At 44.7% G+C, this 26369-nt stretch overlaps 1 long non-coding RNA gene across 1 annotated transcript in view; it reads right to left on the bottom strand.

Moving 5' to 3' along the window:
* The window catches only part of LOC138686905 (uncharacterized), an 80013-nt gene that overhangs the window by 52595 nt on the left and 1049 nt on the right, over positions 1–26369 (bottom strand). Inside the window, exon 2 of the long non-coding RNA XR_011326233.1 lies at positions 4492–4721. This is a non-coding gene — a long non-coding RNA (uncharacterized lncRNA). The remainder of the gene's footprint in view (positions 1–4491; positions 4722–26369) is intronic.

The raw sequence follows: 26369 nt of genomic DNA, 5'->3' as shown, positions 1-26369 counted from the left end.
ACACACCCTAGGGAGAATTCCTACCCGGCCACAGCAGAAGCTCCCACTCGGGAAACATGCTGCCAGGTCTACAAGCAAGGGCTCAAGGGTGAGTTTCAGTGTACCACAGAGAAACAGTGCATGGGCCTGACCCTGCACCCTCTTCCTCATGGAGCTCAGGGGCTCCTTTGTCTCTCGTGTCTGTACTTCCCATGGAAATGCTTCCAGAAATGGGGGGTGCAACCTTTGGGGTCTTGGGAAGTTTCTGAATTGTTGGGAGGCAACACCCCGTGCTCTTGTGTGGCTGTGCAGATGAACCGGGAACGGACCTGAGTGTGCACTGGGGATACACCTGGGGGTGCACCCCAGAAAGCACCAGGGATGCACCCAGGAATGCACTGGAGTTGCACCCAGGGGATGCAGCCACCAGGCATCCTGCCTCTCTTTTTACATTGGTTGGACAGATACCCTTTAATCTGACAATGTGGAGTCCTACATAAACATTAAGCATCAGTAAGGGTGGTTTTTCAAATATGAAAAGTTACAAAACAACTGCATGAAACCCATCATAATTACAGCTTTGTGGCTCAGCAAACTACGTCCAGCCTCTCCAACTCCCCAACAGCCATTCTCCACCGGTGAAGGTTATATGTGCTAGCGAGGGGAGAGTCAGCAGCAGCAGTAAGCGATTGCCACCAACTGCTCCATCCAGATCAGGAGGTGAGCGACTGCTGCTCCAGACATCTGTGCTGGAAGTTCAGTAAGAACTGGGAGAACAGCCCAGGACTGGGGGCCTGAACCTGTGGGTCTCCTCTGCAGAGGAACAACAACAGATTTGACCTCCTGGCTGCTGGCATGGGTAGGCAGGAGATGGAGGGACCAGACGGGGCTCACGAGCATTTTATGCCGCTGAGGCTAAAGGAATTAGTGTGGGGGCTGGGAAGGAAAAGCTTGATTCTGGCTTTTGTAGACATACATCCACACAATTAAAGTCAGGGGCTTATCACAGTTGGGGTTTTTTTCTGTTTGTTTGTTTTCTTAATGGCTTGGCTTTGGGGACTAGATGGCTGCATTTGAGCCCCATGAGCTGCTGATTTTACAATCTTCTTTCTCTGGTGCAAGTGTTTTGTTTTTATTTCCAGGCATGTGTTATTTCAATTTTTGTTTATATCTCCTGTATCAATCAGTGAAACAGTCTCAAGAAACAAGGCCAGGCCAATGAGAAACATGCAGGTTTTGTTTGGACTGAGATACAGCATTCCTGAAAATTGGCTGCACCTCAGAAAGACTCTGCGAATAATGGTATTTACTGCTCTCCACCTTGCAAACAGAGCTGAAACCCAGGCTTTTCCCACCAGTGGCTGTTAAACTTGATGGGGAGGGTAGAGGTGATTAACCCCTGGCTTCCCTCACTTTACTAGCTCTTTAGATGGTAAAAAAATTCCTTTTCTGGGCCAAGCCTGAGAATGGACTTGGGTGACTGGCCACCCTTTTACTCTCATTCATGCTGAGGGCTGCTGCTCAGTACCCTGCTAACAGGATAGGAGCATCCGCGGATGAAACCAGGCCTTTGCTGTGAACAGATCCGTGTACATCTCTTTCTCCCCCTCTCCCTCCCTACCATGGGAAAAAAATACAGTCTGCTCAGTCTCATTCCCCCATGCCCCACACAAGCAATGAGATCAGACCACCTGCATGTTAGCTGCTCAGCCCCAGCATCAGAATCCTGAACTGATGGTCAGCACGAGGACGGAGGGGCTGCCAAGTCTGGAAGACGGGCTTGGTACCCTCAGGTGTGCTTGGCTGCTGCTGAAGAGCACAGAGTCAATTTTCCATGTGCTCGGCTCCAAGCAGAGCCATTCACGGTGGTGGGGCTGGTAACCAACCTCTGTGCTCAGCAGCTTCTGCAAAAGTTCTCCCCGGCTGCTGAGGCAGGGATCTGGTTTGCAGGCAGCGAGGGGGAGAGACGGGGAGCAGGATCACTGCCACCCATGCTCACGGAGCGGGAGGGGACCCAAGCTGTATTTTGGGGGGGCTTGGGATTTTCATCTCCTTGAATTAAAACAACAGATCTTCCAAAAGCCAAAGATGGTGAGAGGGAAAAGAGTGCCAGTCTGCAATTGCTGGAGAGGTCAAAGGAATGGGTTTCCTAACGGGAATGTGACAGCTCAAGGGTTTACAACTGAAAGCTTAAGGACACATGCACATTGGTGTTTGAGATGGATGTAAAAGGACATAAATACCAGTTAAAATGTACTCTAAGAAAAAAAACCACACATACTCAAATCACTACAATTCAAACAAAGCAATCATCAATTCCCCGGCAATTTACATTTAAATGCATAATGTAATTCTTATGCTAAATTATCTATTTCCAGTGTAGTCCTTACTCAGAGCATATGCGAGGAGGGGAGGAGAGGCAGGCTATAGCTTAACTTGTGGATGGCCACTAGTGTGGGAGAGCTATACTGTATGGTCAAGCTGAGTGACGTGTATTTCGGGTTTCCCTCAAACAAACAGGGACAGTCACACTTTCAGCAGAGAAACCCAGAAACATTTTCACCTCCAAAGCCCAGAGGAGATGGGCAGATCTGGAAAAAGAGGGCCAAGATCTAAATGTTCAGGGGTACCAGGACATCTAGTAATACAACATTTTTAGACACTGGCAGGCCCCTCATCAGATAGAAAGGACTTCTCCTATTCCATCCTCAAAACCAACCTCCCAGAACTCTGCTTATTGCAACATATTTCTGCTAACAAGATAAGACTTGCAGTAACATCAGCCCTGCCTACACGTCATCCACTGCCTGCTTCCCATCTGTTAGTCTTGATATTTCCTTAATCTCTTTCTCTTACACAGCTCCATGAATAGTTCCCCTCTGTAGCACAGGGAGTGAAATTGGAGAACGCAATGTTGCTTTCTGGGAAAGGCATATAGTGGTTTGAAACAAGAAGCTTAAAGGCCCAGGCAGGATGGTTGTTCCCCAAGACAGCAAAGAGAAATGCAATGAGAAAATGGAGGGAGAGTTGAATTTGAAGTGTCTGTTCTTTAATTATAAATGTTCTTCCTCCAAACAGCTTTTCTTAACAGCTGGTCATCAATTACACAGAGTTACTGAGGTTTTCAGACAGGAGATCAATAAATTGGATTCTTTTCTTGGCCAGGAGAAGCCATTACATAATGGCTGTGTTTCTTCCCTCTGCTTGCCGAGCTATCAGAAACTGGCAAGCATTCAAGACAGTAAGACTATTCTTAGACAAGGGGCACAGCATCAAGCTTAGCGGCAGCAGTGTGGTCTCTGACGCCTGGACACCGGGAATGCAGCCAGGGAGGACCAGCGCAGTATAGGGCATCTCAGCCCCCCGGGAAGGGCACAGAGCTGGATGCAGCTTTTGGAGGATATATGTTAATGAAACAACAGCCTCGGTGCAGTGGCATGTCCGAGTTGCATTTTAAAATGTGCCAGATCTAAATGAAAACAAACCAGACAGTGACAGGGAAAGATGAACAGCCTTCCAGAGCTACTTACTGCTCCACATAGGAAACCTCGCGACATGAGGGGGAATAAATGCCTATAGTGTAACAACATGAGAACTGTACACCTTTGCTGTCTGATTTGAATGGATTATTTGCAGTGAAATTGAGGCTATCTGCACAAAAAAGGGAGAGCTACTTTTTCACATACTGCAACCTTTGCTACATTTTCCATATAAATCAGGCTGCTGCTGTATGTTTTAAAAGGAGAATCACACCTGCATCTTTGCAGATGACCTGTCTCATGCAGACATGATACATAAGCATTTCTAGAGACATTTCAGTTACCCACTATCATGCCATAAACCATCTGGCTACCTCTATAGTAGCAGAGCTTAAAAATAAAGCCACTCCCTTTACGATCTGTGGCTTACAAAAAAAAAAAAAATCTCTAGATGGGTTGTGCTGCCACAACCTCGAGCTGTCACGCGTCAGCCTGGAGCTGCAGCAGTATGTTCCTGTTGCAGCCAGCACTACGGGGGATAATGGATTTGTCAGCTCCTCGTGACACAGCGCTGCCGTACGGGATGGCGCGCTCTCACCCACGCACGTCTATCAGCCCTTCATTGGGTGAGAGGAAGCAGGATCAGGCTCATTACATTATGCTTGGTAGAAACACAAACCTAAGAAAAAGCAAATTTCCCCCTGCCAGGTGCCGAGCAGGGGAAATGCCCCTATTCTGCTTTGACCAGTCATCAGTGGCATCAAGCAAAGAGGGCAGGACCAGGGTGGTCTGAAAACCCAGCCTGAAACTACTCGCATGAGCGTCACTCGTGTAAGCATCACCAGCAAGATCGCCGGCAGGGTGGTCCTTGAAGGTGTTCAGCAAAGCAATGCAAAAACCAGAAAAAACCAAAACATTTTCATGGCCCAAACACTACGGGAGACAGAGTTCAAGCTGCCAGAAAGACCTAGTGCTCTGGGGAGAAATGAAAAGACGCATTTCAAAGCACAGTAATAAAAGCACATTACAGTACCTGAGCCAAAACTTGCTCTCAGTTCACCTTCCAGTGTAAGATCCAGAGCAACGCTTGGATGATATCCACATGTATAAAGGTTTGGTTTCAGAAACATGGACTTTCAAGGCTCTTTTCCAGTACAACAAGCTGTGGCACAAAGGCATTTGTGGTGTTGGCTTTCCCCAAGCCCCAGGGGTCTTGCTGTGATAGTCCCAGGCGTTACATAGTCGGCGATTTTCTTGTCTGACCTGTGAACAAAGCAGTATAATTCAGTCATCTTGTATCTGACAGCTATCCTGCCTGTCTGTGCAGCTGATTTCTTTAAAATAAGTATGGTGTCTACTGCTAGGTAGTCAGTGAATCCTGTTTGCAAGCAAGATAAGTAACAACACAACCCCTTGAGGAAAACTAGCCAAATGTTAGAAATAGCCCCCCAAGCAAAGGCTTCACAAAGCAAGTGCTCATTGCAAGAACTGCAGTGGCCTCTGTGATAACATTTCCAAGATTAATTCATGCTGAATGAATTGCACAATGAACCAGCTTGGTAGCAATGCTTTTCTCCAGGACAAGGTAACGCTTATTGCCATTATCATATCTGGTACATACGCAGAAGGGGACATGCGGCGGTGTTGGTTTGAATAGGCAAATTACATTTTATAGGTGAGACTAAAGGAAGAGATAGAGGCATCTGGAGAAGGGGGGAGAACATTAACCTGAAGTGGTCCCGAGGTCATGCCAGACCTGGTTTTTAGGGGAGCTCAAGAAAAGCCTTTTTCCTAAAGGGGGAGAGGTAGATCCTGCCAGGCGTGGGCAGTGGCAGCATCCCTGTGGTACCCAGAAGAGATACCCAGCCTGCAGCAGCTCATCCTGGCCTGGGGGGGTCCCGGCAGCCCCCCAGGACCATTCGGCACCAGCCCTACCACAGACCCGCACCCCTTTAGCGCAGCAGCAGAAGCAGCCGACCTGCACTCATCCCACGCTTCTCAGGCTCCTTCCCAGCCTGCGACACAGACGCATTTTTTGGTCTGTTCTGGGTCACCCACATTTACTTTTTCCCTGAAGAGGAGGAAAAATAAATTAATGAAACATTACAGCATGCAAGATGCCCTCCCCCTCGCCGCCTGTCTTCTCCTGTGAAGACTGCCAGTGCTTCACCTCCTATTTGATGTATATTCAGCAGAAGATAGGGAGGCACGGTAGTTTCTGTGGGCAGCAGAAATGAAAGGGAATGGCACAGAGGCAGCAAAAAAAAAAGGAAGAAAAAAAGATCTTACAGCTCTTTGATTGTGGTGGCTCTTTGTTTGAGGTATACAAAAAAAGCCCAACTTGCTGAAGGATTTGTCTGCTCGAGGTAATAACCTTTTCAGGAGACCTGTCTCACCTTTCAAGCATGAAATTCCTCAGAATGGATCCCACCTCTCACGCAGCCCCTAAACAGTGGGGTTATTTTTCATCAAGGCTGAGATTCTCTTCTGAGCCCTTCCCCCCCCCCCCAGTTTTGACCCATGACCATTGCTCACCCATGGGGCAGCCACCCTCATCGAGCTGCATGTGGTGGTGGGCTGGAGAGAGAAGGGACCTTCTGCCCAAAGCGTGGTTGGAGGCACCTGCAGGAACCAAACTTGGGAGGGTGGGATGGGTTGTTCCCACCACAGAACCCAGACATCTATGTGCAAAAGAGACAACAAGCAAATAGGCAAGCAGATGGACATATTACATGCCAGACACTCATGGGGTGTGGATGAGCAAATTGTCCCCAGAGTTATACCCTGCAAGTTCATGGACGTGTGCTGCCTCGCAGGCTGCCGAGAAAGAGTTAAATTCAGTGATTCAGCAGACATCTGCTCCACTCCCAGAAAAGCTCCTTTGCTCAGAAGATTTATGTCAGCCTTGAAAGACAAGGACCAGACCAAACTAAAGCCAATCAGCAGCGTTTTGGGAAAACATCTTCCTGAACTTGTGAGAATTTCCTCATTACATCTGCTGTTTTTTTTTTTTCTTATTGTGACACAATCCTGCAAAATTCTAGTCCTGGGAATAACTTCAAAACATTTAAATCATTCTCTCTTCTGCAACATTTGGATGTTAAAGTACTTTGCAAGCGTTCATGGGTGTAGGCCAAGATTTTTGAAAGCCACTATTGATTCTAGGTGCCTGCGTTGCTGGATGCCTCCCTTCACGTCAAATTTCTCTAACAGGGCTTCATTTTCAGAGGTGCTGGAGCACCCAGCCTCCATAGATTAAGTCAGAGAAACAAAACCACTCATCACTTGAAAGCCTGACCTTTAATCTGGCAATACCTTTGCAGAGCCTGATTACCAGAGAGGAGAATTGTCAGGAGTTGGGGGATACATCCAAGGTCACACAAGAAGGCTGGGGCAAGCCAGGCATGGAGTAAACTTTGTTCAAAATCACCTTAATTGCAAGACCATTCTTCTTCATGTGTTAGCTCCAGTAGGAAAGAAATACCTTCTTTGCAGAAAAAGGTCATTATTTTCATGACCAAAAGAGTTTTTAAGGAGAAAAAAAGGCACTGTTGAGACCTAAAAATAAATCAACTAGCTTTTGATTGTTCTTTGGTTTTATTTTAGCTTTTTGGGAAAACAACAAAGATATTGAGGCAAAAGCGGAAAACACATTTGGGATCAAATTGCATTTTGCCAGAAGGGCAAGCCCTGAGTCCTGACAGAGTTTGGCAAATAAAGACAACTTGGCTGATACAAATGGCCCAGCAAATGAAGCATGTGAAGAAAAATTGTAGTAATCAAAAGTGCCCTCTAGTATCATTTATTTATTTTTTTAACATGTGACACAAAGGTAGAAAGAAGATATGACATTTAAGCTTTAAAATCATCAATACTGTCCTAGAAAGGGACTGACTGATGGATCGGGTTAATTAACTATCCATTACTGGTACATCCAGCACAGCACACGCCAGATCAGCTGCTGGCCGATGCCACACGCAGTGCTGGAAGGATTTCATACAAAGAGGTTTGGAGCAGGGAAAGCGGTGCCTGCTTAAATAACTCCTAATGGAGGACTGTGTTTGAACAGTGATGAGAGGCTTTTATGCACCTTCAGCATGGTGAAAGAGCTTAAAACGTGAACTCTCAGCTCTCTCCTGGCCAGAAGAGATGAATGAAGGTTGTCATTGTTCAAGGCGTCATCACCATCAGAAGAAACTTTGGACTCTGCTGGGAGGGGGAAGCAGTTTTTCATCTGAGAAGCCTTATCTATTGTGCAGACCTCTATTCGCAATAAAGATTTTCTTCTGGAAGGAGACAGTAAAGCTCTTTCTTGCCCCACTCGTGCTCTGCCTGGCTGCTCAGGTGGCATAGGTGGGCTCTGCAGGACACTTGAAGGACATGGTGACAACATCTCTGCAGTGGGGGAGCAGAGCCAGCACCGGTGGTCCTAGGCTATCCTGCTTAGCTGTGGGCTGCAGGGTGGTGCAAGGACAGCACAAAGCCATAGACCCTCTGCGTGCCGGGCTGTGCAACCTAACGGCAGCCCTGGATAGCCTGCTGTGAGATAGAGCAGCTGCAAAGGCTGCGCTAACCCATATCATGTGTCGCTTTGGCCTTCCCATAGCCAGAGTCTAGAAGGAGCAAAGTTATTATAAAGTTACTTTTGCTTTTCCCTTCCTTGGCTGCAATTTCTATGCCCCATCCCCTAGGGAATACAGCATAAAGTGGGATACAAAGGCAGGATTTAGCTCATTGCAGTGCAGTGGTTGGGAAGAACAGATTTAGGGACTAGTCAAGCTTCTTTGGTTCCTGTCTCTAAGGTGAGCTGCTAATACGAAAAGAAACGTGATTTGAACACAGACTAGTTCTTGGAGAACTTCTATAGTCCTGACTGCTCAGGAAACTCTTTCCTTGTCCATTGCTACTTATATTAATCACATCTTTGTCACTTAATGTCCCACAGAGTGTGATGGCCTCACTTGGACCTCCATACCTAGGTGTAAGCTAACATGGTTGTCCATCTTTCCTGGTGAAACAGATTCCTAGGGCAAGGGATGCCAGTCACCACTCTCCTTCTGAACAAATTGGCTGTAACAAGATTTGAGCACAGATGCATTTTTAGCAGATTGAGGCCCATGCTTTCAGATCCAGATACCTTCGCATGTACAGTCCAGCTGTAGGCTCATACAGAGGTATTTTGTAGCCATTTCTCAGACATGGATTCCACATCCCTCTTAAAAAAATTTCAGGATTAGCACTAGCCATGTATAGAAAAGTAGTGGAATGAATGAAAGGGATTGATGGGCTCTGAATTTCCCATCTGCTGGCTGTTAGTTTCTGACAGGATAGTCTGAAAGGCGTTCCAAGGGAGGAGGAGTGTGCAGCACAGAGCATTTCCAAGAATACAGCTTTTTTTCCAGGAATGAATTTTAATTTTTGACCATTTCAAATTAACCTGGCATGAAGTCCCCACAGTGCACACTCACAAACAGGAAGCTCTTCGCTCATGGGAAAAAACACAGGCTTTTGAATTGGGCACTTGACTGGAAGATCTGAAATCTATAATTCTTCTGCTGAGTTAGGAATACATGGCAGCAGTGCAGGAGACCAGCAGAAGCTGAGAAACCTTTTTCTGGCAGCAGCCAGAGCAGAAACAAACCAGGCAGCCTGAAAATTAACCAAAACAGTGCACGCTTCTCAGCAAACCAAGCAATTACTCATACAATGGAAAGACATTTGGTAGTAGATGAGCAAATAGTTTTGCATAGCTAATGAGCCTGAAAATTGCAAAGGAGAAAGCACAGAGGAAATTGTTTCTGTGTGTTATAATTTGTTCAGCGCTGGTGCAAGCCCTTGCAAAGTGACTTGCTTTGACCCCTGTGACCGCAGATGCCCAAGAAGCAGCAGGGAAGCCACACGAGCCCTGGCCCTCCAGCAAAGCATGCGATGCTCCAGGGACTGAAAACACCGAAGCTTATTGGTATCCTCACTCCTGTAAGGAAACAGCCCCAGCAGGGAAGGTACCACCTGAAGAGCCTGTACTGGTCATCTCCACCCCATCCAGAGCAAGCCTTCCTCATCTTAAGCACCAAGGAGCATTTTCACACCTATGGCCCCACATCTCCCCCAAGTCAGTCAATAAAGCCAAAAGAAAGGTGAAGTGTCAGGAACAGGGTGCAGGTTGTATCGGCCCTGAATGGGGCATTGGCCCAGGGATGTCGGGCATGTGAGAGAGGCAAGCAGGAGAGCAGAGGAATAGCTACTCTCCCAAACCCCTCTCCATCTCATGCGGTGATGGGGTAAGACAAGTTTGCCTTGGTGCAGCCCAGTCCAACCCCTGTGCCCAGCTGCATGGACGTGCTGCGACGTCGGCTCCTGGGAGATACAGCGGATCTGGCCTCACTGTTTTAGCAGAGGAGACTAAAGGTAATTGAACAAAATCTGTTTCTGATTAAAGAGATTTTATCTCACAGAGCGTTTTTTAAAATTGCACTTAAATGGCTTTTATGTAGCTTGTTATTTTGCAATAAGATTAACACCAAGGTGGATTGAATTACCTGTTAATTCAACACATAATTTGCTGGTACCTCCATGTGCCATCAAGGATATATTTAAAGGCGTCTTGACAACGGATCCATAGAGCACACAATAAGGACATCATTACTTAAGAAGATACATCCCCAAAGAGACGCATGACATTAACCCCATCTGTAGATGAGTAATCAGAGCTAAATCAGGAATGTTCCCTTTCAATCTAAAAGAAATGGTGCCCTATAAATTCCACATACAAAAATACTAGTAATTTACCATGATTAAACCATAGTGATTTTTTTTATACAGCAGTTTTGCTGCAGTATTTTATCTTGGGATCCTAAAAAAAAGATTTACAGCTCTGAATGCAGCACTCCTGCTTCGAATAATCAATACTGATTTTAATATACTTTTTAAAAGATTTATTTCCTTGTTGCGGAAAAGATTTAAATTGCAGGGTGCCAACAACTGATGAATTATGATTTAGGGCCAAACCTGTTTCACTTGGAAGAATGGTGATTTTAAATTCAATGAAGTTTCTCTGATGAGTAGAACAAGGAAGTTCTGGCCCATATTTTTCTTGAAATCCCACCAATAAAATAATTATCTTGTCACACTGACAGCCACGTGTATTTATGGCTGGAAAGCATCACACCCTGGAGACACGTGACAAACATGCACTTTCTCTGCAGCTCTTCTCCAAACGCTGCTTTGTGCTGTGACTGAGCAAGGGTGGAAGAAGCGCCCAGGAAAGTGGCTGTCAGGTCACAACAAGTGAGCACATAGCTCCATAGACCAAGCGTGTTTACTTTACATACCTCAAGAATGTTTTTTAAGATTTTGATTTTAAACGCTCTGCAACAGGGAGCATGGTGGCACTTTCCTCACTGCTGTGCATGGCGATCAGGCAAGATCCTAGCCAGGGGACACCAGCACCTCCTCAATTCAGTGCCCTGCTCTCACCCGAGCGATTAATACTCTATATCCACAGAACGATAGTTGGATAAAAACCTTGTATTTAATCTTGTCCATCCCCAAGCAGTTCATGATTGCTCCCAAGAGTCTATTCATGAGTGCTTTGTTCAGTCGAGTTTTAAATGACTCAAGAGCTGATAGGGACTCCACCACCTCCCCTAGGAGATAAATCAGTACACTTAAATAAAAGACAAGATGGTATCTAGCATGCTGTTTCTACAACATTTGCCATTAGTTCTTACCCCAAGGCAAGCATGAAATAAACATTCCCTGCTCCCAGGTTAACTGCCTGCCTTTCGTTTGGTACAGTGTGGTACGGATTATGCTATGATCAACACACAAAATTAACTTCTACCCAGTGCTGACAGAGACACATTTAAAATACATAGTTTGGCACCGCATCCAGCATTAATTTCCCAGTCCCAGACACGAGGAATGGAAAAGCTTTATTAGATCACTCGGTCCTGCTCACTGTTAGGCAAATGATTTGCTCCTTTGTGACAGCCTCTGGAGTTTTCTCCAGCCTGATTTGCAAAATCCTGCAGCATGAGGATCACCTCCCTGTGGACTGCACATTATTCTTCACATTTATATTTACATTTGTATTTTCTGCATCTGTCGTAAAATCACCCTTATTTTTTCTAGCTGCACTTCTAAGATTCCCTCTCATTAATTCCTCCCCTACTCTTTTTTCTTGCCCTGCTATACCAGTTTTCACAAGTTAACCCATCCACCTCCCCGTAATGACTGCGAGCTTCTCAGATTTTACTTCAACTAATTAATATCTTTCTAATGCAGAGGCCTGAAGGCTGAAGGTGGCATCTGTAGCAGGCTCCCCATGGCCACTGGGGCAGGAGACCTGCCCCTATGATAATGCCTTTGCTATCTCCTTCCTCCATCAGGACCAGATCCCAAAGGTACGCTGAGCTCCCTGCTTCCACCAGCTCTTCCTGCACCCTTGCTTCTTTCTGTGATGAGATGGAGTATTTCTCTTCACATGGATTAACTGCAATTTTCCTATTTTTAACGTTAATGTTATTTTACTCTAACCACATTTTCCTTCATATCTAGGCAATTACAAGACAATTCACAGCAAATTTTCATGGGGATAGTTCATTACGTACTAGAAAATGTACAATAATGAAGCGTGAAAAACATGGCAGCTTGCAATGGCTTTTGCTTTTGCTTTTCAGACTGTGAATAAAAGTGGGGAAATAGTGTTCTGTAGAGCCTGGAAAGTATTTGAATTAGGAGAGAGCAAGATTATTTAAAATATAAAAATAGGGCAGAGACTTCCCAAATAAATTATGGTGTGACTAATAATGTATCGATCCTATTTTTTAATTCCTCCTAAAGCATTTTAATTACCTTTTAATTTTCATGATTGTGCAGTCTCCAAAAAATGAGATTCTAGCATGTGGCTGGAAATCCATGGCTCCACAATATATGTATTTTAAGTGTTTGCTTAGTGCAGAGGAAAACCAAAATTCAGTTCCTCAAGGGTTAAATCAAATTCATAAATACTGATTCTGCTATCTGAATAAGGACCTTGTGCCGAAATTGTCCTTCCTCATAGTGGATGATCAAACATTGTGGTGACAAATTGGTTTATCTCAGACCAGGTGCTCAAGTCAAAAGACGCTTTCAGAAGGACAAATCTCAGGGAGGAAAGAAATGGCTCTAATCACATTGGGCTCTCCTACACGAGCGAGCTCTTCAGCACATACAGACAGAGCAGGCACTGTTACAAGAAATTGTGCAGCAAGCTTGCCTCAAGCATTCCTCTCTCCCACAGGCTGTATAATAAATGCAAGAAATTATTCAAAAGGGCCATTCTTGCTTCCCTCAGACATATTTTGCTAAACCGTAGCAATAAAGATCAACTCTACCAAACGGTTTTTTTTTTCCTCTTGCCTCATGTCTCTCTACATCTGTCAACATTAGACTATATCTAAAGAGTGGGTTGCGTATTTTACAGCTCCTTACAATGAGGCAGGCAAGCGAGGGATCTTGCACCAGGCACAGACTTACTGGGGGTTGAGGAGGGGTGTGGGAAAAGGGTGTCCTAAAGGTCTTAAAGAACCTTCTTCCTCATGGCCAGCACTCAGTGCGGGTGTGTGCATGCATCACATGTAGTATTTCATTACATCAGGTCTGCATCTGCTCCTCCCTCCACTGGAAGGAATTCAAACCATTTTCTGGTTGCTGCCCTTTTGCTATCAAAGCCAGAACTTGGAATAGGAACAAAATATGTTATGGTTTCAGAATAACTTGCTTTTCACAGATCCCTAAAAATGGAAACAGTTTTAGTAGTAGTCTCTGAAGATGAGGTGGACTGCGGATTTTATAGAAGAGGGCATTTGAGGAGCCTACAGGCTGCTTGCACTGCTTGCTTTTAATGCTGGAGTTCATCTCCCAAAGCCTGAGGACAGCAAAAGAAGTTGTTGGGAGGCAATGTGTTAAACACCCCAGGCTTTCAAGTATAAAGGCAAAGACCTGCAAAAAGTCAAAGCATTTCTGCAGGCTGTCCAGGAACATGCTATCTGTGACACAAGAGGACTACCCATTGCTGGGGCATGTCTTTGCACATACCCACTTCTCCAGGGAGACAGTAATACTACCTCCTAGCAAAAGCTATCCTCCAGGTCTTGGCACTTGACCTCTACCAGCCCAAAGCTAAATCTTTTAGCTCTGCAGGAAACAATCCCCAGTTCCCTGCATCCCCCTAGATCTGCCCTTCAACTGATGTTCCCTGAGGATCCGCCCGCAGTGCTGCTCATTGCTTTTCTTGCATACCCTCTGGGGAGTAAAGCCATACGAGATGTCAGATTTACCTCTGCACACCATCACCAGCTTGGAAAGGAAGACAGCCTGTTATTTCAGTGGAGCAAAGGGTTAAGTTCTCCATTATAAAACTGAGAGCAGAATTCCTATAAAGTGAAATGAAGTAATAACATGCAGTTACACTTTATATTTAACCAGATTCTTTCTGAGCTGTTTCAGAGCCTCAGCTGAAGCAGTAGTTGAGCTTCAGACCAGGGCTGGCTGCTCTAGGGCTCTTCTCCCCAGCTAGGGGTGCTGCTGTGTCCCTCCCCCAGCATAGTTCTTCTAGCTTAAAATAGCCTCTTGCTGCTCACAATGTTTTTAAGACTTTCACAAATGTTCTCCAAATCGCTGATCACAAGAAGTATTCCCTGTATGCATCTCTTATTAAATGAACAGCATTTGCCTTGAGTTCTTCATAAAAACCAAATCTGTATTCTTTGCAGGGAATATATATTTAACATTTGGGTGTCTTCAATGACCTTAGTACCTTCCTCTTCCTCCCAAGCATACACCTAGTGTTGATTTGGGGTGTCCTGAAGAGAAAATGGCCATATACAAATCTTTATGCTGAAACAACTGATGAAAACAGGAAGGATATGTGCTATCATGGAGAAAAAGACGGGTAAGCACTGAAGAAGACTCCAACAGCACATGATGGGGTGAGGTAGGTTGAGGGACTCCAATAAAAAAAACAGGTATACATCAGAGAGGACTGAAATATTTGTAAGTTATAAATTTAAAGCATCATTTTAACTAATTCTTCACTAACTGTAAGCAGTGGTTTCATGCAACCCTAATAGTTTATCATCCTATATGCAACATCCTAGTGTTGAACTCAAGACATTTTAGAGGTGAGCGAGCGTTGACTGGCCTAGAATGGGCACACTGGCAGGCATGCAGATGGATCTTATTTCCAAGAGGCTCCTAACCTGAGTTTCAAAAGTACAGAGAACTAGAGCTGCCCAGAGACCACAGCCCAAGTGAAAAAGAGACTGAATGGCAAGGTGAGAGAAGCAGTCAGGAGTTTCTAGCTCCATCTCTCCAACTGTCATTAGCAGAGTCTCCTCTCCTACTATCCGTGGGGTTTTGTGAAAGTTAGCAACTTTTGATGGCTACTACCTGCCTCAGGGGCCCTTCCCAACCCAGCCCTTGCACTGCACTGACCGCTCAGCCAATGTCTCTGAGATTACAGCTCAGCTGGATTCCTGCAGCAGCAACGAGATGTTCTGACATTTTCATTTCTCCTGAAAGTGTGTGTCTGGGGATGCCCAGGGAGTCTTATTTAGCAGAGCATTGAAACACAAGCCCATTACTCTGGCTGTCAAGCTACTTATATGGTTCTCCATCACTGCAGTGCCTACTGTCTTTATATTGTTGTAGATGAAAGGAGTTTATCCCCCAAGGTAAGGAAATGTTAGCCCTAGCCTATGAACCATGAGCTAGGGGCTAAGACCACACAGGGAAGTTTGTGGCTTATTGGGGAAATTCACTGTTCCCTAAACCAACTTCCAGATCCTGCTTTCCTCATCAGCTCTTCTCCATTTCACTACCACACATCCCTTGCCATCAAATGAGGCTTTTGCATCTATTTTCCTTTTATGCTCCAAAAAGAAACTTCTGGCAGTTTTTCTTAAATTTAATATTTTCCTAAAAACCAGTATTTTCACAATGATCTCTAATGACATTCCATAGCCAACCCCCCAAATAGATGCCATATTTCAAATTCTTGTATGAAGCAAGGAAGGGGAGCAAGAAACCATGTCATTTATTTTCCTAAAGATGGAAAAACAATCAGCTCGTAACCTCGTGAGAGCATAGCTCCATTTGGTCATGACAAACCCTCCTAGGCTGCATACTATCCCAGGAAAGCTTAACGCTGTCTCTGGAAATAAAGACACTGAAATGGAGGATTTTCCAATGGGCTCCACCTGTGGGAAAATTCTCACATACATCAGAGGGACAAAATCACGTCTGGTGTGGAATGATGCTGCAAATACTCCCCTAACAAGCTTTTTCTGCCGGAGCGTGTTTATGTGGCAAAGACCACACAGACAGTGGGGGGCTTCCTCCAACAGAGAATTTTGGACAAAATTGCTTCATTTCATGAGATCTCGTCCATGTCCAAAGCCAAACATTTGCTTCTCGGGGATGTTCCTACACTCCCTCCAGATAAATCATGCTGGCAGGGATGACTTAGCAGGGGGGCAAATTTCATCAGAGGCCAGGATATCACCTCAGACTTCCTTTCACCCTAACAGTAGGTTTTTAATCAGGGATGACTCCTGATTACTCCTGAGTGCCATAAACAATCAGGATTTTCTATCATGCTTTTGGATTATTACCAAAATTGTAGTGATATAATACACACCATGAAAAAAATGATTACCGCTGCATGCAGATAAAATGCTTGCAATTAAAGAGCACTAACTTCCATGCTGGCTTCTTTAAACAGCTCCTGCTATTATCATCTTTGATAATAATTAATCCCTATTGGTTTACACAATCCAGAGCTGCTTTGGCAGTTTTCAACATGTCCCAACTGGATTGATTGATTGATTGATTGATCGATTTATTTATTTATTTAAAGAAGCATTGTCATCAAGAAACCTGGAAGACCAAAGAAAGAGTTGATTGATCACAAGGTCCTATCAAATGTCAAAGCTGGCCCTTGCTGACCTCCCATCTATTCAGAACTGCTTTGATTTAATCTACAAACTGGCTGCCTCTCCTGCCTGTGAGTTCTGTCTGTAACCCGTGTGTCAGTGTTTTGAGATATGACCTGCTTCACGCTCCATTCATCTCATCTGAAGGACGGAAATTAAACTGGAGGGTCAGCAAGGGGCACAGCTCAAAATACACACACATTAAACTGGAGCCTTTTGTTTGGGCCCATCAGAAGAGTTAGAGCAACCATCAAAAATGATATTCAAGTGGAATTTATTTTCTTTTTCCTATTGAAATTTGTAGTACTAATACATGTGGAAGGGTGGCAAGCCTTGCCACAGCAGAAGGAAATATCATCATGGTGCCTTCCCAGAGAAGTGCTTGAGATGCCTTTTAATGCTATGAGGATATGAGTGTGTCGACACCTCCACGTATAGTAGTGTGCACAAGGCAGTATTTCCATTATAAGTCTAGCATTTCAAGTCTTTTTACACTGATCATAATATTACAGCTTGAACTGAAACACAGTGGAAAGTTCACAGCATGGATCACAATGTTTTAAACCTCATCTGTCTTACTTGGGTTTTATTATAATTTGGAAAATGCTTAGCTCCGGTTCTTGCCCTGTGGAACACAGCCAGCAGCTCAGATGGATAACTCTCAAGGGTGACCACAGCTTTGCAGAGCAATTTTCATACCGGCTTTTACTTGGCGAGGAGAATGAGTACAAAGCAGGAATCCTCAATGGCCATGCCAGCCTTCACGCACTCCTACAGCTCTGGCGTGAGCTGCACCGACTCAGAGACGTACTCCTTGTACAAACTGCAGGGCAAGCCAAGGCTCCTGCAGGCTGGCTGCAGGTGGACCTGCCGTATTTGGGTTGACTCAGCCCTGAAATTCCCTGAGAATAAGCCAGGCCGCTCCATCAGTTACACAAACTTTCTTGTGATAGGTGGCTACAAACCAGATTTTCATTTGTAAAGGCAAGGCGGAAAGCCTGGGTTCAGCTAGGAGTCCTCTTGTACCTCCACTCCACCAAGTGTGGGTTTGATATAAGAGCCACTACCATTACTTTGAGGCACCAGGAGAGCATATTTACTGATGGCCAAATAACTTGTTTTCCCATTCTCCTATTTTTATCAAACTTCCTTTTGCTGTTTTCCTTACCCCTTAACTCCTCTCAGCTTGAAGCACCCACAGGTAGCAAGATGCACCTTGAGATGCTCAGATAACAAACCACAGGCACCCCAGACACCCAGTGGGACATGCAGCTGAGACAACAAGTGTTTCTCCTTGTAATCTCTTCTTTCTCGCAGTTTCTGTAAAAATTCCCAGGCTGTGTCTGCTCATAGTTGATAAAAGTCTAACACACTAACCTATTGGGTACGTAGATTACTACTAAGTGATGCCATTTAACTAAAGTAGCACCACCTCCACAGACAAAAAGAGCAAATAAAGGGGTTCACACTTAGGGCTCCCATGTGAACACTGGTGATCATCTCCATTTTTATAAATTGCCTTGTCAATTCAGTAACATGAAAAAGCCCAAATCCCATTGTTCCACATCTTTCTGCAACCTAGTATCCCTAATAAATTAATTAAATTAAAAACCCTAACAATTTAAATTTAAAAGCTAAAGGAGACATTGTTTCTGATGTTATGCTGCTGTTTGCAAATCTACCTGCCAATCAAAAGCAGAAAAAAAAGTAGTGATTTGTAAAGAGGTTTCTTCTTTGGAAGAAAAAACCAGAATGATATTTATCAAAGGCATATTTGCCCTTGAGTCTGAAAAAAAGAAAGCATGAAAATGCCTTCAAATTCTTTTTAGTTCTAAGGCATGTCTTTTTGTTCATGCTTAACTGCAGAAGAAAAATTAAGAACAAGTGTGTGCATATCAGTGCATGTGTTAGCATAGGCTTTAATTGGTTAGGAGTAAATTAATGGCTGCTTGCAATATTTCTGGCAATCTGTTATAAGCTATGTAAATTTTTAAAAGAGGTTTCTTGAAAAGGCTGGCTGAAATCCTGTAATTCATATTCTGCTGGGGGAATTGATTTGAGAAATAATAATGAAATGTTTTACCTCAGTGATGAATCTCAGTTTTGTAGCACTGCAATTTTTTAAAGATTCTTGTAAATAATGCTACGAGTGTTTCTAAGAATAATCTACTTGAAATAAATATATCTGTCTCTGAATTAATAGCATTTTTTTGCTGTTCTTTTTCACCTCTTTCTTATTCCACCATTCCAAGGGTTCACTGCAAAGCCAGCATTAGCTTTGATATTATTATAATAAATTAAAATCCAACATTTGTTACCATGTGGCCTGCTCCAGTAGGTTTTAATAGCAGCTTTGCTATTGAATTCAGTGGGAACTTAATCAAATCCTTAAGAGGCAGGTCCAGTTTTATTGAGGTGAGCTGGAAATGGCCCAACACACCACTGACTGTTCAAGGTGAGCCCGCCTCGGTCATTTCGGTGGGAGCCGCTAAACTTTGATTGGGACAGAGAAAAACACCTAACTTGACTGATCATGGCACTCATTAAGGCTGCAGGAGAGGAACTAAAGCCTCACATGAAGTAGATGAAGGACATAGGCCTGGAACTCCCACAATCACTCCTCCTTCAGCACACCCAGGGAAAGGGAAAATCTCTCATAGCAATGAACCAACTGTTGAACAGCCGCGCCTCCTCACTCCACTCATCGTTTCAATAGCTACCCACTGTTCACGTGAACCATCCACGCTCTAGATGGCCGGTGACTAACCCTCAAGCCCAAATCATAGGTCTTTAAAAGGCTCACAATCCAATACACAGAGTTTTCCTTTGGTTTTCAGGGAACTTGCAGGGACTGCACTTCAGTTGAACACATACCATATGCCCAAGCAAGTTTTAATTGCTGTTGGCCTGGGGGACACACAGACAGAAAGAGACACTTCCACTTGTCTGGCGAACAACCCCAGCAGTAAGAAACTCAGGCCAAAGAGGCCCACTCCAGAAATACAGCCCAGTTTGGACAGTTTTATTGATTGTCCTAGGCAGGTAATAGTGAATGTCTTTGGAGGAAAGCCCCAAGACAGGAACTGACTAAAAGCAAATTACTGGTATAGCTTTTATTATGACCGTATGTATAGCTCCTGCAATGCGCCTAGCTGCTTTAGCTCTACTTTTCTCTTATCTTGTATATCTGACACTTTCCTTTTTAATGCTTAGTGGTATGCATGAAAGTATCTTGTACTGTCAATAATGCTGTTATCCTTTAATAAAAAATTAGAAGCTACCAAAGAAAAGAGAGAGGGAGGGAAGGAGAAAGGCTATGAAAGAATATGGCTCAATGCCTAGAAAACTTCAATATGTTGTAAAAGGAAAAGATTGCTAATTAGGCTCTTGCGTAGTCTATTCTAGTCCCCTCTGTGCTGCAAGAAATTTAACCCAGCTCACTTGGCTGATGGTTGGAGAAGTGGGAATAGAGTGTGGGAGCTCTGGAATCAGATTATTGAGATGATCTATGAAGTAATGAGGCAGTGAAATGCAGCTGGATGCAGGCATTTCACTGTTGGGCTCAAAACATAGGGAAAAGGTTCTTAAATTAAACAGAAGGCTGGTCCACCCCACGGCTCGTCATTACACTTGGCTGTACTAAAGCCTTCCACCAAACTGGCCCCACATTGCTTGTGTGCTGAGTGATGCAAGGCAGGGAAAACAGGCTTTGGAAAAGCTGACTGCTGCTCCGGATGCTCTGAGAGATCAGCCATGCTGTTCTGGAAGAGAGGAAGAAAATCATGCAGGCAGCACCACGGGAGCTCTGCGGGCCATGAGAAGACCCTATGGATGCACTGCTTGAGCTCCTGGTTTTTAACATCTGCGGCCAAACTCCGTGTTTCTCTGGGATAAGTAGGGTGCAAATCTGTGTGGAGTGGAGAACATGATCTGGAGTTTGGGAAACACAAATAGGATGGAAATGTACCTGTCAGAGCAGTCATCCCCGGAGGTCTCAGCTCTACTCCTTGCACCTCCTACTGCACAGGGGAGCTTTCCCAGGAGCCACCACCTGGGTCTGGCCCCTGCTTGTCCCAGGGAAGCCACAAGGAAAGTGGCTTTTGTGCAGGACCTCCAGCACAGCTGCTCATGTCATCCCTGCTGTTATTCATCAACCTGCTGATTCAGGAACAGCTGCTCCCAAGTCGTTTTAGGTTTGCTAAGGCTGGGTTTTCTTTCCTGCACTTACAAATGACCTACCCGCAGTTTCCGCTGCTGTTATTGTAATGACCTGGGTAAAATCTGTCATCTCCCAGAGATTTTGGTGACTTGAACTTGGTAAATGGTGTCCCACTAGTGATTTCAGTTGGAAAAGGTGATATTTTTGAAGTCTAACTACGTGATTTTAGCTGGAGATCAGCAGCTCAGTTACAAACATTTACAGGCATGAAAAATTATTTTGAAAATTATGGAAGATCCTTTAAACTCTCAGAATTGTATCTCTGGGCGGAGGCAGCTGAAATAACATGCAGACCAGAGAGAGCTTCACTGCTACCATGGAGTAATATGTATGGGTTCATAAACAAGCACAGAAGCTACCTGCTGGCCCATCCAGGCAGTAGGCTTGAAAAGATATATGTATGCACAAATAACACATGGCTTAATATGCATACTAATTAATCTGTAATATCTTATTTGCATATATATTAATCTGAAGGTGCTATATAAAATACTTGCTTTTAAGGAGCGCTAGTGTGTACTTGACAGACAGTCATGATAATCTTCATTTTAGGTTAAAAAAGGAATTAATAATGACTGTGGTTAATATTAAAGAGCAAGTTCAAAAAGAGAAATGGAAAACATGTGCAGCCTTGAGTCATTAGGGTAAACTCTATTGAGGCCAAGGAGTTTATTCAGCCTTTGCAGTTCAGCAAGGTGACTCAGAGCTTCCTCCTGCTGAGTCAGATGGGTTCATTGTGGCCCTGTTTTCCCCTGGGCAGGTCACTTGTGCCATCAGCCACAAAAGTATGCCATGAATGTGTGTAATTCACCCTCAATTTAATGTGTCTCCTCCTGGAGAGTGCAGCAGCCGTCACAGGCAGAGCTGCAAACAGACAAATGCAGAGGGAGGAGATGTTGTCTCAGCTTAGTCAAGGCAGGGAACAGGCAACGGGAAAAGCTGAGGTGGTTCTGCTCAGCTCACACCCTGCCTGGTGCCCAAGGTGGGCAAAGTGGAAGTGTGAGGGGGCTATGGACCATTGCCCCAGCCAGGCTGAGTTTTTACACTGAAACAACACAACCCGGATACACTGCTTCATCAGAAATGCAACATTTTGTGGAGTTACGGCCATTCTGAGGGCAGTTTCTTCAGGAAAGCTTTGGGGACCCAAGGCTTCCAGGGCACTTTGGACCACATGCAAAGCTGGACACAAATTCTCAGGTTTCTGACCCATATGCCTGGGGACAGGGTTTTGTTATGGGGGAGGGAATTCTCAACTACAAGGTCTTAAAAATGCCTAAACCCATAAAAAAATGATTTAGTGGCACTGGTCCGCTAAATCTATGACCTCAGACATAGACCACTTATGCTCACATTACTGTGGGGTGCGGGTGGGCATCTGCTGCATGTCCTGAGCAGCACATATGGATGGCGAGAGGGCTCTGCAGAGGGCACAGTGGCTTGAGAGGGATCCTGGCTGGGGGGACTGTCATTGCCTTGCCTTTTGGGCAGTGTTTCTATTCACAGAAAGGAGTTTGCTGAACAGAAGCAATATGATTTTAAGACAACTATTACTTACTGTGCAAGCTGCCATTGCGAAGTGTGATTAAAAGTGTTCTTTTTGCTAAGACACAGCTCTTTTTTACTGCAAGCTCTGCCTTTAAATTCTGCTGATATTTTGAAAAGGACAGGCACAGAGGGAGAGCAATGGGGGCAGGAAAGCATCTCCAGGCAGCCCAGGTTTAGCTGGATGCAAGCGTGGTGCGCTCTTCTTGGGAAAAAGGTGACGACTGTGGTGGCCAAGGGGACTGATATGGCTGTGGATTTTGGGAAGAAGCCTGTGGTCTTTGCATTTCATGGAGGGGAAAGCTCACGTACTGGCTGATATGTTCCCAGGTGGTGTTATAGGCCCATTTAATCCAAAAAATATTTAACAAATCTATACTGACATCACCTCCCAGTAGGCTCATACGTTATGTTGCCATGGAGATAAAATCAACGCCACGTGATTCCTGTCCTCCTCGGTGGGGTGACCAAAGCGACTCAGGTTACAGGACCTGGCAGCTGGGAGTCACTTTTGGGGACCTTGGCCTGCGTCATATGGCAAGAGGAGAGGAGAGGCGAGCATCAGCCTGCTTAATGCTCTTGCTCTGGGAGATCTCATCCTGGGGGAAAACCTTGCAAATCCTGCAGCTTGCAGAGCCAAGCTGGCACCCTGCATGCGAGCGGGCTCACGCGGAGGCAGCCACCTTCCCCGGTCCTGCCTGGCCGCAGCTGCGCTGGTGGTTCAGCTGGGGCCAGGGGGAATCCTCCACATGGAGGGCTGCTTCCTTCTCCTCTCTGCAGCTGGTCCCTCGGACTGCCATCTGGAAATACCTTTCCTCCCGCTTCGGTGCCAAGGAACAGCTTGCTTACACCTTGCTTCTGTGCTACCCTCCATAGCCCTCCCTCTTGCCAAATTCCTCCCTGCAGTCCCCAGCGAACGGCACAACTCCCTCTTCACTTATTTGTTTTTACTGCCTGTCTACAAGCTTTCCAAAGCGCTTCATCCTTAGAAAAATATCCTTCCCTTTAGCACTTTGGATGCTGTTTGCCCAGCAAAAGCCTTTAAGGGATACAGATTCTGGACTGCCACAGTTTTAAAGAGGGCCTAGAGAGATCACGGTGCTAATTTTAAACAGATGGGCCTTGACACTAAAAGATACCTTGATTAAATTAGATCTGTGCTCAGCAAAGCTCTGACATAACTACAGTAACCCTATTTATAGGAGATGCCATTGTAGTGGCAATCTGTAACACACGTACTCTGCTTGGGTTCAGTTTGGTATCGCCTGAAGGAAATAAACAGCACTGTGGAAACGTAAAATCTTTTTTTTCCCCTTTTTTGAAGTGAGTTAAGCAGCAGGTAAGGGTTTCTCTGTGAGGAAGGAATTACGCCCACATAGCAAATGCCATGGGAACGGCGGTGCTCCAAGCACCCGTTCCCCGGCTGCCTCCACAGGGAGCTCCCCAGGGAGGTCCGGCCATGCCGGCTCCTGCGGCTCAGAGAGCGCTGTAGCACCGGAGAGAACTGAGAGCAAAAATGCAAAATATGCGTTTAAACTTTAAAAATTAATGTTGACATTTATTTTAAAATGTGAGTTGGCAGCTCTCCAATGGTTCACTGAGTACGTTAACTTAGTCAAACGCCCATTACTTCCTCCCTTTCCTACTAACAAGAATGTTTTGAAAAGGCAAGCTTTGCAGGCTTTGCAAGCTCTGCAGCAAAGCGTATATCCCTTCTTTTTTTTTTTTTTTTTTTCTCGTCTAAGCTGCTGAATGCAAACACTATTTATAGAGAGTGGATCAGAGACAGGCTTGAAGAAAATCTAGATCAGGGTGCTCTAAAACTTAGAAGCGAGAAAGGATTGTCTCAGGGCCAAGATTTAAAAAACAAGAACTATGGGTTCAGTCCTGACTCTCCTTTGCCTCTGTGCATCTCAGGAAGCCATCCAGCATCCCCATACTGCTTCCCACCAGCCCTCCCTGCAAGGCTGGGAAGCCTTGGTATGCTTCTCCATCCAGTGGGTTCTGATCTTCACTAGCATTTGTGAGAGTCACAGTAATACAAATAATTTCTCAGGGAAGTTCATAGCTAACGTTGTCCCTGGATGCTATCCTGACACAGCACTGACCCTTGGGTCTCCAGCCACGGCTGTCCCTCCCCTATGCCAGCCCCAGCTCCCAAGCTGTTCGTGTCAACAAACACCAAGCCCCACGCTTTTGCAGTACCATCTGTGATATTTGGGGTGCAGTACTTCTTTGAACACAACTGTGCGATAACAAGCACATTTTGCAGCTGTCTTTTGGACATGGGAGATGTAACTACAGAGCTGCTTTGGGAATTTCTAGTGCATCCGCTGTTATAATATCACAGCGTTCAGACATATGAGCTGACAAATTTTGTGGCTGTAAACAGCAGAGGCTTGCTGAGAATCTGGATGCTAGTGTATAAAATAGGAATACTTTGCTAACGTGAAGACAAGTGAAATCCGTACAGTCTTTCCAGGCAGTCTCTCAGCCCGCTGGAAAGCCTGCAGCTGCTATATGGGAATAGTACAATTCCAATATTGCCAGCTCCCATAAGGACTTAGCACTGAACAGTGCATTAGATATTGGTTTCAGAAGCTAGTTTTGTAAGCCTATGGAAATAGATTTTAGGCTACTCTGCTGCTGTAATAAAATGAGAAAGGAATACCTTTAAATAAATCTTTTATGATTACAGGTATGTAGTCTATAGACCTCTGATTTCCAGACCTGCTCTGAGCAAAGAAGCCAATTAATCTCCAGAAAGAGAAGACAAAATCAGCTCCAACTGTGTATTTCCCAGTAGATAACAGGCCAGGTTCTGTGCTCCTTTACTACCAAGGAAAGGCAGAATAACTGGAGTCCTTGGCTTCAGTCCCAACAAAGATACTTCATGGTCACATCAAATCAACAGAGATCAGATTTTGACCCAATTACAGCTTTTAATTATTTCCCCCCTCAACATATGTTTTGTAAAGTTTTCTTCTGAAAACAAAAGGCTGTGGTTTCATTTTTAAGGAAATTGTGCTGAAGTGCATAAGGAGTTGAATCCTGTTGTGCTGGTGATAAACCAGCGGGGAACCACTGGGGTTCCGGAGGGAGAAAGGGACTGAGAGAGGTGAGGCTGTACACACCGTGCATCCAGCCCACCTCTGCTATGAGGGCTTCGTATGGCCAAAGAATGCAAAATCCATTGATAATGTGTGCTTCTACACATTGTTACTGCTCCCATAGGTTATATTGATATTACTAAGCTAATTAAGCCCAAGCAGAGAAAGCCCAGTGCCTTCCGCATGATGCTTGGCACGAGGAGGCAATCTGTGCTGCTGTGAGGCTGTCCTATTTGGGGGCCTCTCCTTCCCCCTGCACCAATCACAGCAGCAACCTCAGGGCTGATCTGAGATGAGACTCTTGCTTTACTAACCCTGTGCACTTCTCCTATACAAAGAACCTTTACATTGCTTTGGAGAGCATGGGATGGATTTTACCCAGATGGCAGGAAAATAACATTGCAGATAACTGCCATTGAAAGCCCTGTTAGACTTTCTTGCCGTGCAGTCTCTGCCATATATTTTAGCAAAATACTCACCCTCCACTCCAGAATCTCATTAAAAAAACAAAATTAAAATGGCAACATTCACCCTTCCTATCTCATAAGCTTATTGCATGTGCTACGTGTGGGTGGTGAGCATGTTAGGTACAATTTAGAGCATCATTTCCTGAGAATTGAAATGTCACCAAGAAAAGGATTGTAAATAATGAAACTTTGAAAGGAATCTGTGATCTTTGTAACAGATAGTAATATTTTAATTCTGACTTATGGCTCATCCAATTGCCTACAGTTAGAGAAAAACAATTCTTTTTCTTATTATATGGAAATCAGATGAATCAGATGAGAAGCCATCAACATCACAGCTTAGAAAACATATACCAATGTTCAGTGATGTGAGCAAAGCCCATGAATCTGCTTCAGTTTGTGGCCCTTTTTATTGCTTTTCCTCAAATATTTATAAGAGATCTATGTTCGTAAAAATGTTGGTTGAAAAGTTTTCTAGAGATACCATAGATCACAGAATTGTTGAGGTTGGAAAAGCAAGTTCATGGAACAACTCCTACTTCGTTAGGCTGGCAGAAGCTAGAAATCTCTTTTCTTTTCTGTAGGTTTTTCAG

Source organism: Haliaeetus albicilla, chromosome 9 (genome assembly GCF_947461875.1).
Source record: "Haliaeetus albicilla chromosome 9, bHalAlb1.1, whole genome shotgun sequence".
NCBI classification, from domain to species: Eukaryota; Metazoa; Chordata; class Aves; order Accipitriformes; family Accipitridae; genus Haliaeetus; species Haliaeetus albicilla.
This window is presented reverse-complemented; position numbering and strand designations above follow the sequence as displayed.